The 10,000-nt window shown below is 46.3% G+C and overlaps 1 long non-coding RNA gene across 1 annotated transcript in view; it reads right to left on the reverse strand.

Moving 5' to 3' along the window:
- Positions 1–10,000, reverse strand: part of LOC123507040 — a 43,738-nt gene that overhangs the window by 29,636 nt on the left and 4,102 nt on the right. Inside the window, exon 2 of the long non-coding RNA XR_006675563.1 lies at positions 2,976–3,050. This is a non-coding gene — a long non-coding RNA (uncharacterized LOC123507040). The remainder of the gene's footprint in view (positions 1–2,975; positions 3,051–10,000) is intronic.

Raw genomic sequence — 10,000 nt, forward strand, 5'->3', positions numbered from 1 at the left:
GGAGAATATGATCTTGTGCAACACTTGTTCTTTTTATTGGTGTTGTGTTGCGGTGTTGTGGTTTTATTGGTGGGGGTCGCGCCGCCCACCATGAGCTGAGGGTGGGCGAGAGTGGGCGGGAGTGGGCGGGGTTGGGTTAAAGTGGGGGAAGGTAGTATAGGGTGGAAGGACACATGAGAGTGGAGGTGTGTGTGTGTGTGTGTGTGTGTGTGTGTGTGTGTGTGTGTGTGTGTGTGTGTGTGTGTGTGTGTGTGTGTGTGTGAGAGAGAGAGAGAGAGAGAGAGAGAGAGAGAGAGAGAGAGAGAGAGAGAGAGAGAGAGAGAGAGAGAGAGAGAGAGAGAGAGAGAGAGAGAGAGAGAGAGAGAGAGAGAGAGAGAGAGAGAGCGAGACAGAGAACTACCCAATACAAAAAGAAAAACAAACACAAACAACATTAAGAAAACAAAACTGAGACCGGAAAACGAAAAAAAAAAAAAAAAAAAACGAGGAGGAGGAGGAGGAGGAGGAGGAGGAGGAGGAGGAGGAGGAGGACACGCAGGCAGCAAGGACGAGGATGAAGGAGTGCGAGGCGAGGACAAGGCCGAGGACGAGTGAGGGTTGTGTGAGAGGGACCCCTGCGAGTACCCATGACAAGTTCTCGTCGCGCCGCGGGGGACACTGGGAGGATGACGCCGACACACGCATACATTCCTTCCTTCATTCTTTCCTTCTTTCTCTCTTTCTTCTCCTTCTCCTCCTTCTCTCATTTATTCTTTTCTCTTCTTGTTACGTTTTTTTTCATATTCCTTCCTTCCTTCTTTCTTTTTTCCTCTCCTTCTCCTTTCTTCTCTTTCTTCTTTCATTTATTTTTCTCTTCTAATTTTTTCTATGTTCTTTCCTTCCTTCCTTCCTTCCTTCTCTTTCCTCTCCTTCTTTTCTTCTCTTTCCTTCTTTCAGTTTTATATTTTTTTTCTCTTCTAGTTACTGTTTACCATATTCCTTCCTTCTTTCCTTCCTTCCTTGTTACTGTTTACCTTCCTTCCTTCTTTCCTTCCTTCCTTGCTTCTTTCTTTCTTTTCTTTCCTCTTCTTCTCCTCTCTCTTCTCTCTTTCCTTCTTTCAGTTATTCACCTTTCTTTTCCTAATTCCTTTCTTCCTTCCATGCTACTTTCCTCCTCCTCCTTCTCTCCATTTTCTTTCACATCAATTCTCTCTTTCTCTCTTTTCCATTCCTTCTCTCCAATCATTCAATTTTCCTTAACCTTTTCCTTTATTCCATTACACTTTCTTCCACCAAAAAAAAAAAAAAAGAAAAAGAAACAAACTAAAGCTAGAATGACATCAACATCGACAGCAGCGAGAGAGAGAGAGAGAGAGAGAGAGAGAGAGAGAGGATGTAGATCAGCCTCATCCATCTTATCACAGGACAAAGACTCCGGAGCGAATGACAAGGCTGGCGCTACCCACGGGGAACAAGGTGCAGCCCGGGGCACGCAGCAGGGGGCGCTGACGAGGCAGAAGAAGCAGGAGACACTTGATTTACCGCGCCGGGAAGTCAGCAGGGGAGGGAGTGGCTGGGGAGGAGGAGGAGGAGGGATGGGAAGGAAGAAGAAGAGGAGGAGGAGAATGCTGGGAAGTATATGGGTGTGTGGGAGGGTGAAATGGAGAATGAAAGTGGAGGAGGAGGAGGAGGAGGAGGAGGAGGAGAATGTTGGGAAGTATATGGGTGTGTGGGAGGATGAAATGTAGGATCAAAGTGGAGGAAGGAGAGGATGAAATGGAAGAAGTTCGAGGTGGAGGAAGAGAAGGAGGAGGGATGGAAAGGAAGAAGAGGAGGAGGAAGATGCTGGGAAGTATATGGGTGTGTGGGAGGATGAAATGGAGAATGATGGTGGAGAAGGAAGGAGGTGATGGAATGGAGGAGGAGGATTAGGATGGGAAGAAGAAAAGGTGGAGGAGGATGAAATGTAGAATGAAAGTGGAGGAAGAAGAGGATGAAATGGAGGAAGTTAGAGGTGGAAGAGGAGGAGGAGGAAGGAAAAGGAGGTGTAGGATATTGAAGCTAAAAAAGGATGAGTACAGAAAATAAATATATAATAACGCGAATAAATGATAACAACAAAGAGAAAACAACAAACAAATGGAGAAACAAGAAAGAAAAAAAAAAGGAAGGAGAAAAACAACAAATAAACAATAAATAAACAATAATGACAATAATAACAAGAAAAACACAATTATCTCTCTTTATCTTCATTCAATACTTCTCCTTCCTCACCTCCCCTCACCACCCCCTCCCTCCCATACCTTACCTTACCTCCCCTCATCTCCCTCTCTCCTATCACCTCCCTCCCCTTCTCATCTCTCATCTCCCAGCCTCCATAAGCCTCACAGCTCCCTCACCCCCGCCTCCCTGTAATCACCCCCCACTGCCCTCACCTCCCCCTGTGGCATTACAGATGAGCAACCCCCACACGCAGGAATGTTCCCAGGCCTTCCCCAGCACCTCACTTCCGCTCCCCCGTGTGTGTGTGTGTGTGTGTGTGTGTGTGTGTGTGTGTGTGTGTGTGTGTGTGTGTGTGTGTGTGTGTGTGTGTGTGTGTTGTTAATGTTCCTGATGAAGGTGCCTCTCTCTCTCTCTCTCTCTCTCTCTCTCTCTCTCTCTCTCTCTCTCAAGTCTAAAATAATTCTTTCCTTTTTTTCCATTTTTCTAGGATTCATGTTCCATTTTCCACCCTTCCACATATTCTTCTCTCATCATCCCTCCCTTCCCTATCTTCTTCCACACGTCACTCTCCTCTCCACATCCTCATCCACTACCAAACCTTCCCCTCATCCACCTATCCACATTCTACCTTCATTCCACCTCACTCCCCCTCCACATCACCTCTCAAACTCCACACACATATCCTTTACACTCCCACACCCTTATTCCTTCCACTCCCTCTCTCCCTCTCCCTCTCTCTCCCTGCTCAGTGCCGCGGTTAGATCATTACTTACCACAGCGTCGAAATCTCTCCAGGACGCGAGGAACGCCTGGTGTGTTCGCGATCTGCTCCACATTTCTCTTGCCGTCTGGAAAGAATTGTGGGAGGCCTTATGAGATCACGAGCAGGTGGTGGTGGTGGTGGTGGTGGTGGTGGTGGTGGTGGTGGTGGTGGTGGTGGTGGTGGTGATGGAGGTGATGGTGGTGGAGGTGGTGTTTCTTTCCTCTATTTTTTTTTTTGTGTGTTTATGTTTGTATGTCTTTGTTTTGTGTGCTTCTCTCTCTCTCTCTCTCTCTCTCTCTCTCTCTCTCTCTCTCTCTCTCTCTCTCTCTCTCTCTCACGTTTTTTTTTCTTTTTCCTTTTTTTGTGATATTGTAACAAGTCAACAAAGTATTCACTCTCTCTCTCTCTCTCTCTCTCTCTCTCTCTCTCTCTCTCTCTCAGTATGCAGCCCCGGCCAAGGGTCTACTGCGTTATGGCCCAAGCTGTGATTCGCTCCATGCCTCCAGTGACAGGAATGTTGGTGGTGGTGGTGGTGGTGGTGGTGGTGGTGGTGGTGGTGGTGGTGGTGGTGGTGGTGGTGGTGGTGGTGGTGGGTAGAAACAACGAAGGAGAGGAAGAAGAGATAGTGAAGGAAGGACAAGAAGGGGAGATAGAAAAGGGATGGAGAGAAAGAAGAAGGAGAAGAAAAGATGAGAGGAAGGAGGAAGGAGGGAAGGGAGGCATAAGACAATGAAAGAGGAGGAGGATAATGAAAGAAAGAGAAGAAGGGGAGATAGAAAAGGGATGGAGAGAAAAGGAAAAGGAGAAGAAAGGAAGGAAGAATGAGAGAAAGGAAGAAAAAAAGCCAACATAAGAGGAGGAAAGATGGAAGAAGAGAAGGAGGGGAAGATAAATGAGGAAGCAGAAGAAAGCGGAAAAAAAGAGGAGAAAAAGAAGAGGAAAAGAGGAGGAAGAGAAAGAACACCAAAGGAATCGTGGAAGAGGAGAAGGAAGAACCAAGAAAAGGAGGAGGAGGAGGAGGAGGAAAAAGAAGAAAAGAAGAAGAAAAAGAAAAGAAAAGAAGAAGAGAAGGGGGGAGGAGAGACAAAGAAAAAAAAGAATGAAGAATAACAATAAACATCAGGAAGAAATAATTGGGAAGGACATGTGCTGGGTGAGAGTGGCTGCCTCTGCTCCCCTCTACTCCCATAACTCCCTACCGGACCACAGAGAGGGGGGAAGAAGGGGTGAAGGGTCTGGCAGGGGGTCATGGTGGTGGTAGTGGTCGTAATAGCAATAGCAGTGGTGAGGCAGCTTAAAATCACAACCATCACTATTATCATCACAACCTCACCTCCTCCTCCTCCTCCTCCTCCTCCTCCTCCTCCTCCTCCTCCTCCTCCTCCTCCTCCTCCTCCATATTCATGTGTCGCCAATGGCCTTTCTGACCCCCTCCCTATGCTGGTCAAGGGTTGTTGGGGGAGGGGGGGAGGGAAGCCATAGGAGGGTTAACTATTTCATTCCCTCGCCACAGATGATAACAGATGTGGATGGTTATTGGTGGAGGATGGAGAGAGAGAGAGAGATTGTTTGGCATTGATGTGGATGGGCGAGGGAGGAGAGGGAGAGGGAGAGAGAGAGAGAGAGAGAGAGAGAGAGAGAGAGAGAGAGAGAGAGAGAGAGAGAGAGAGAGAGAGAGAGATGGGCAAGACATATATAAACAGGTAAATTAAAACCAAATTGATACAGAAATCCAAATAATAAGAAATAGAATAGAACAAAAAATAAATACAAAAAAATAATAATAATAATAACAAAAGCACAGAACCACAAGAAAAAAAGAAGAAAAGAAGAGAAGAATAGAAATAAATGAAAAAAATAAGACAGGTAACGAAAAAAAAGGAAAACTTATCACAAAAAGAGAAAACGAGAGAGAGAGAGAGAGAGAGAGAGAGAGAGAGAGAGAGAGAGAGAGAGAGAGAGAGAGAGAGAGAGAGAGAGAGAGAGAGAGAGAGAGAGAGAGAGAGAGAGAGAGTCAAACAGAGGGGTAAGTGTCATTTCCGCCTCTCTCCACTGTGGGTTTACTTAGCTATCAATTGCAGTTTACAGACACATCCCCACCAAGTCTTCCCTTCCTTCGACTTCTAATTACTCCACAGCTCACTCAACCCTCCCCAACACCTCCCCAACACCCTAAACATTCCCTAACACATCCATTACTCCCCAAAACCCATACATACTCCCCAAAGCCCCTCAAACAATTCCCTAACACCTCAAACACTCCCCAGTACTCCCCAATAAATCCACCATTACTTCCTAAAACATCCCCAAAACACTCCCAAACTCCTCCCCACATTCCCAGATGCCCCCTACACCTCCACAAATACTCCCCAACACTATCATTACTCCCCAAACCTCCCCAACACTGCCACAAACGCTCCCCAACTGAACCAACCCCACTAAACACCCGCAATACTCCCAAATATCTTTCAAACACTCCCCAAAGACACGTAACACTTTCTATCCCTCCCCAACATTCCCCAACGCGTCAACTAAACCCCTATTATCCCCCAAAACATGCACAAACACCCCCCAACACCGCCCCCCTCCCATGAAAACCTTCTCAAAACCTAATTAAATATATAAAAAAAAGGTGAAATGACAAAAATAAAGAAAACAGTGAGGAATTCAGAATGATAAGAGTAAAATGTGTTGAAGGACTGAAGGATGACATGACTAAAGGAGAGGAGGAGGAGGAGGAGGAGGAGGAGGAGGAGGAGGAGGAGGAGGAGGAGGAGGAGATGAAAGTGGCCGCTTTATTGACTCCCTGATGCTGTAGTGACGTGTTAATGATCGACACAAACAGAGAGAGAGAGAGAGAGAGAGAGAGAGAGAGAGAGAGAGAGAGAGAGAGAGAGAGAGAGAGAGAGAGAGAGAGAGAGAGAGAGAGAGAGACGGTCACTCCTCCCTAGCCACGTTTGCTCAAGCCGCTCTTATTGGAGAAACGGAACGAGAGGAGGAGGAGGAGGAGGAGGAGGAGGAGGAGGAGGAGGAGGAGGAGGAGGAGGAGGAGGAGGAGGAGGAGGAGGAGGAGGAGGAGGAGGAGGAGGAGGACGAGGAGGAGGAGGAGGACGCAGGAATCTTAGCCACATGTAAAGGAAGAAATGTCTCGCTATTTTGACTTCAGTATCTCTCTCTCTCTCTCTCTCTCTCTCTCTCTCTCTCTCTCTCTCACACACACACACACACACACACACACACACACACACACACACACACACACACACACACACACACACAGTTTACAAAGAGAGAAAAAAATGGCGAGAGAGAGAGAGAGAGAGAGAGAGAGAGAGAGAGAGAGAGAGAGAGAGAGAGAGAGAGAGAGAGAGAGAGAGAGAGAGAGAGAGAGAGAGAGAGAGAGATTAAGAAAAACAATTAAAAGAGGCGACACTTACAAATAACAAGAAAAAAAAAAAGAAAAACGAGAAGGAAAAGAAAAAGGAAAAAAAAAATAACATTCGTACATTTAGAGAAGGAAAGAAAAGGAGGAAAATACAGAAAAAAACACACGGAACAGGAGGAGAGAAGGAGAGGGAAGGAAGAAGAAGGAGGGAGAAGGAAAGAGGTACTGAGAGAAGAAGAATGGAGGGAGGAAGGAAGGAAGGGCAAGGAGAGAAAAAGGAGCAAAGCGGGTCACTGCAAGCCAGGTCAAAGGTCAAGGCGCGAGGTCAGAAGAGTTGGGACAGAGGAGGACAAACAAATTTTCTAGTTCATTAACCTACTTACTCTCTCTCTCTCTCTCTCTCTCTCTCTCTCTCTCTCTCTCTCTCTCTCTCTCTCTCTCTGTTATTTGTCTTCACCTACATTAGTATTTAGGCACAACCACCACCACCACGATCATCATCACCACCACTACCACCAGCACCACTACCATCACTACTTCTCTTATCAACAAGGTCCAAACACTTCAGAATTCTGCAGCAAGAGTTGTCGTTGGTGGCATTAAGAAATCTGACCGTGTTTCCTCTATCCAAAAAGAACTCAAGTGGCTGAAACTGAAACAAACACATTTTTATGACATTTGTTTTGCCATGTTTAAGGTTGTAAGAAATGTACATGGTGAGTGGGTCTATTAATCCCTTCAATACTGGGACACATTTTCACCTTCAGATTTGTGTACGATTAGACCATTTTATTGACATTAGGAAGGGTCTATGGAGGTCAGAAGATTAATGGCTAGTCGTCACTATTTCAATCCCACCACATAAGTTTCTGAAGCTGTATAAAATCACCAAATAGTAACCAGAATGAATATGGAAACGCGTCATGATACTGAAGGGGTTAATTCCTGAGGGTTCATGGCAGTAGAGGAAGTGTCACTATAGGCAGCAGAGTAACCTTGTGGCGCCAGGACATTCACAGTCACTGGTCCAAACACATACCACGCCCTTCCTTGTAATATCACCTCCCCTGCTTCCGCTTCTAGTTTTAAATGTAGCCAAGAAATTTTCTTAAATGACATGAATTATACGTAAAATCACATTATATTTTATCAGTTCTAATTTCTCAGCTTTATATTTGATCATAGTATTTACTTTATTCATATGTATAATTTAGTATGTCTGACATTAACAACTGTCTCCAAAACTGTGTCAAAGAAATTACCTTGTGGAAATAAATGTATCTGAACTCTCTCTCTCTCTCTCTCTCTCTCTCTCTCTCTCTCTCTCTCTCTAATCACCTGACCTTTCCCTAATCAAGGTCACTTAGACTTCCATCATGTCAGAGAGAGAAAGAGAGACAGGAGGGATAAGAAAATGAGAGCGAGGGAGATGAGGGTGGTGTGATGGGGTGCGGGGGTGATGCGGTGTGGGGATGGGGGGGATGGGGTGATGGTGTGTGGGGGGTGTTCTCTTGGGACTGAGCGGCTACCTGGTGTGGTCTGGAAGGGCTAATCTGTGGTCTGTTTCGGAAGCAGACTAGGAGAAGACTCATTAACAGGTGTTGTTTCGTATTTATAGTTGCCAGGAGGAGGAGGAGGAGGAGGAGGAGGAGGAGGAGGAGGAGGAGGAGGAGGAGGAGGAGGAGGAGGAGGAGGAGGTTGGTTCGTTTGTGGTTCTTCAGTAATGAGATGGAATAGTTTCTCTCTCTCTCTCTCTCTCTCTCTCTCTCTCTCTCTCTCTCTCTCTCTCTCTCTCTCTCTCTCTCTCTCTCTCTCTCTTTTCTCTTTGACAATTAAACTTTACAGGAATAAAAAATAAAACCTATTATAATTTTTGTGACTTTCTTTATTACATTCCTACTTTACTTATCCTTTTACCCTCTTCTGTATATAAACATCAATACTCCTCCTCCTCCTCCTCCTCCTCCTCCTCCTCCTCCTCCTCCTCCTCCTCCTCCTCCTCCTCCTCCTCCTCCTCCTCCTTTTCTTCTCCTTTTCCTCCTCATCATTTTTTCCTTATTTTTTTTCATTCCACATTGATAACGTCAGCAATACTTTTTTCTTCTCTATCTCCTCCTCCTCCTCCTCCTCCTCCTCCTTGTGTTCTTTTCCTCCTTCTTTCTCTTCTTTTCCTTTTTCTTCTTAATCTTGTTGTTATTGTTCCTGTTGTTGTTGTTCCTTCTTTTTCTTCTTGATTTTCTTTTTCTTCCTCCTTCTCCTTGTGTTCTTCCTCCTCGTTCTCCTCTCTCTTTTCGTTTTCTTAATCTTGTTGTTGTTGTTGTTGTTGTTGTTGTTGTTGTTGTTCTCTTCCTCCTCCTCCTCCTCCTCCTCCTCCTCCTCCTTCTCCTTCTCCTCCTCCTCCTCCCTCCTCCTCCTCCTCTTCGACCTCTCCTCTTTATGATCGACTCCTCAGCTCCTTCAGACAAACATCACCTTCCTGACATCTTCTAAACAATGCCTCCTCCTCCTCCTCCTCCTCCTCCTTTGGCTGCTAGTGGCACTCAAGCAAGCCCTGAGTGGCACCCTCGAGGCACAGTAAACAAACAGGCACCGTGGCAACCCTGAGGTACGCCTGCCGCCCTCCTTTCCTGGCCACGTCCTTCATATTATATGAACCTATGTAGCCTCTCTCTCTCTCTCTCTCTCTCTCTCTCTCTCTCTCTCTCTCTCTCTCTCTCCTTTTTTTTCTTCTTTCTCTTTCTTTTCTTCAGTTCTTATTTATGTTTTTTTGTTTTCTTTTCTTGGTTTATTACAGACATATAACAGTATTTCTCTCTCTCTCTCTCTCTCTCTCTCTCTCTCTCTCTCTCTCTCTCTCTCTCTCTCTCTCTCTCTCTCTCTCTCTTTCTCTGGTCTAACACTCCACCCTTCCCTCGCCACACTGCTCTCCTCCTTCTTCCTTCTACCTTCCTTTCCCATCCTCCTCCTCCTCTTCCTCCTCCTCCTCCTCCTCCTCTTGGCCGCGCGCTCACAAAGACCCACACAAACCCGTGACCAATTTCTGAACTTCATTAAAGCACAATGCCGCGGCGGGAGTGACACTGGAGGAGGAGGAGGAGGAGGAGGAGGAGGAGGAGGAGGAGGAGGAGGAGGAGGAGGAGGAAGGAAGGTAGTCGTCTTCTTCCATTTCTATCACTCAGCTTTCCTCTTCCTCTTCTGCAGGTGAAATTTTATCCTACAAGTCCTACGAAGGATGTCTCAAAGAATCCTATGCTCTATATTTACACGCAGGGAGAGGAGGAGGAAGAGGAGGAAGAGGAAGAGAAGAGGAGGAAGAGGAAGAGTGTGTGTATCACGTGAAAATTTCTGAAACGACTATATAGGGGTGAGAAAGTATCGTGTGTGTGTGTGTGTGTGTGTGTGTGTGTGTGTGTGTGTGTGTGTGTGTGTGTGTGTGTGTGTGTGTGTGTGTGTGTGTGTGTGTGTGTGTGTATGCGCCGCTCCTCCCCACGATGTATTCCTGAAGGGGCGACACTTGACCCTCGCCATTCTGTCCTCGTGTTTGTGCCATCACCACGATCACCACCGCAGTCATCACCATTGCACGAGTGTTGAGGAGGAGAATGGGAGGTGTTTGTGAGGAGGTTTTAGGAGGAGGAGGAGGAGGAGGA

Source organism: Portunus trituberculatus, chromosome 21 (assembly GCF_017591435.1).
Source record: "Portunus trituberculatus isolate SZX2019 chromosome 21, ASM1759143v1, whole genome shotgun sequence".
In the NCBI taxonomy this organism is placed as follows: Eukaryota; Metazoa; Arthropoda; class Malacostraca; order Decapoda; family Portunidae; genus Portunus; species Portunus trituberculatus.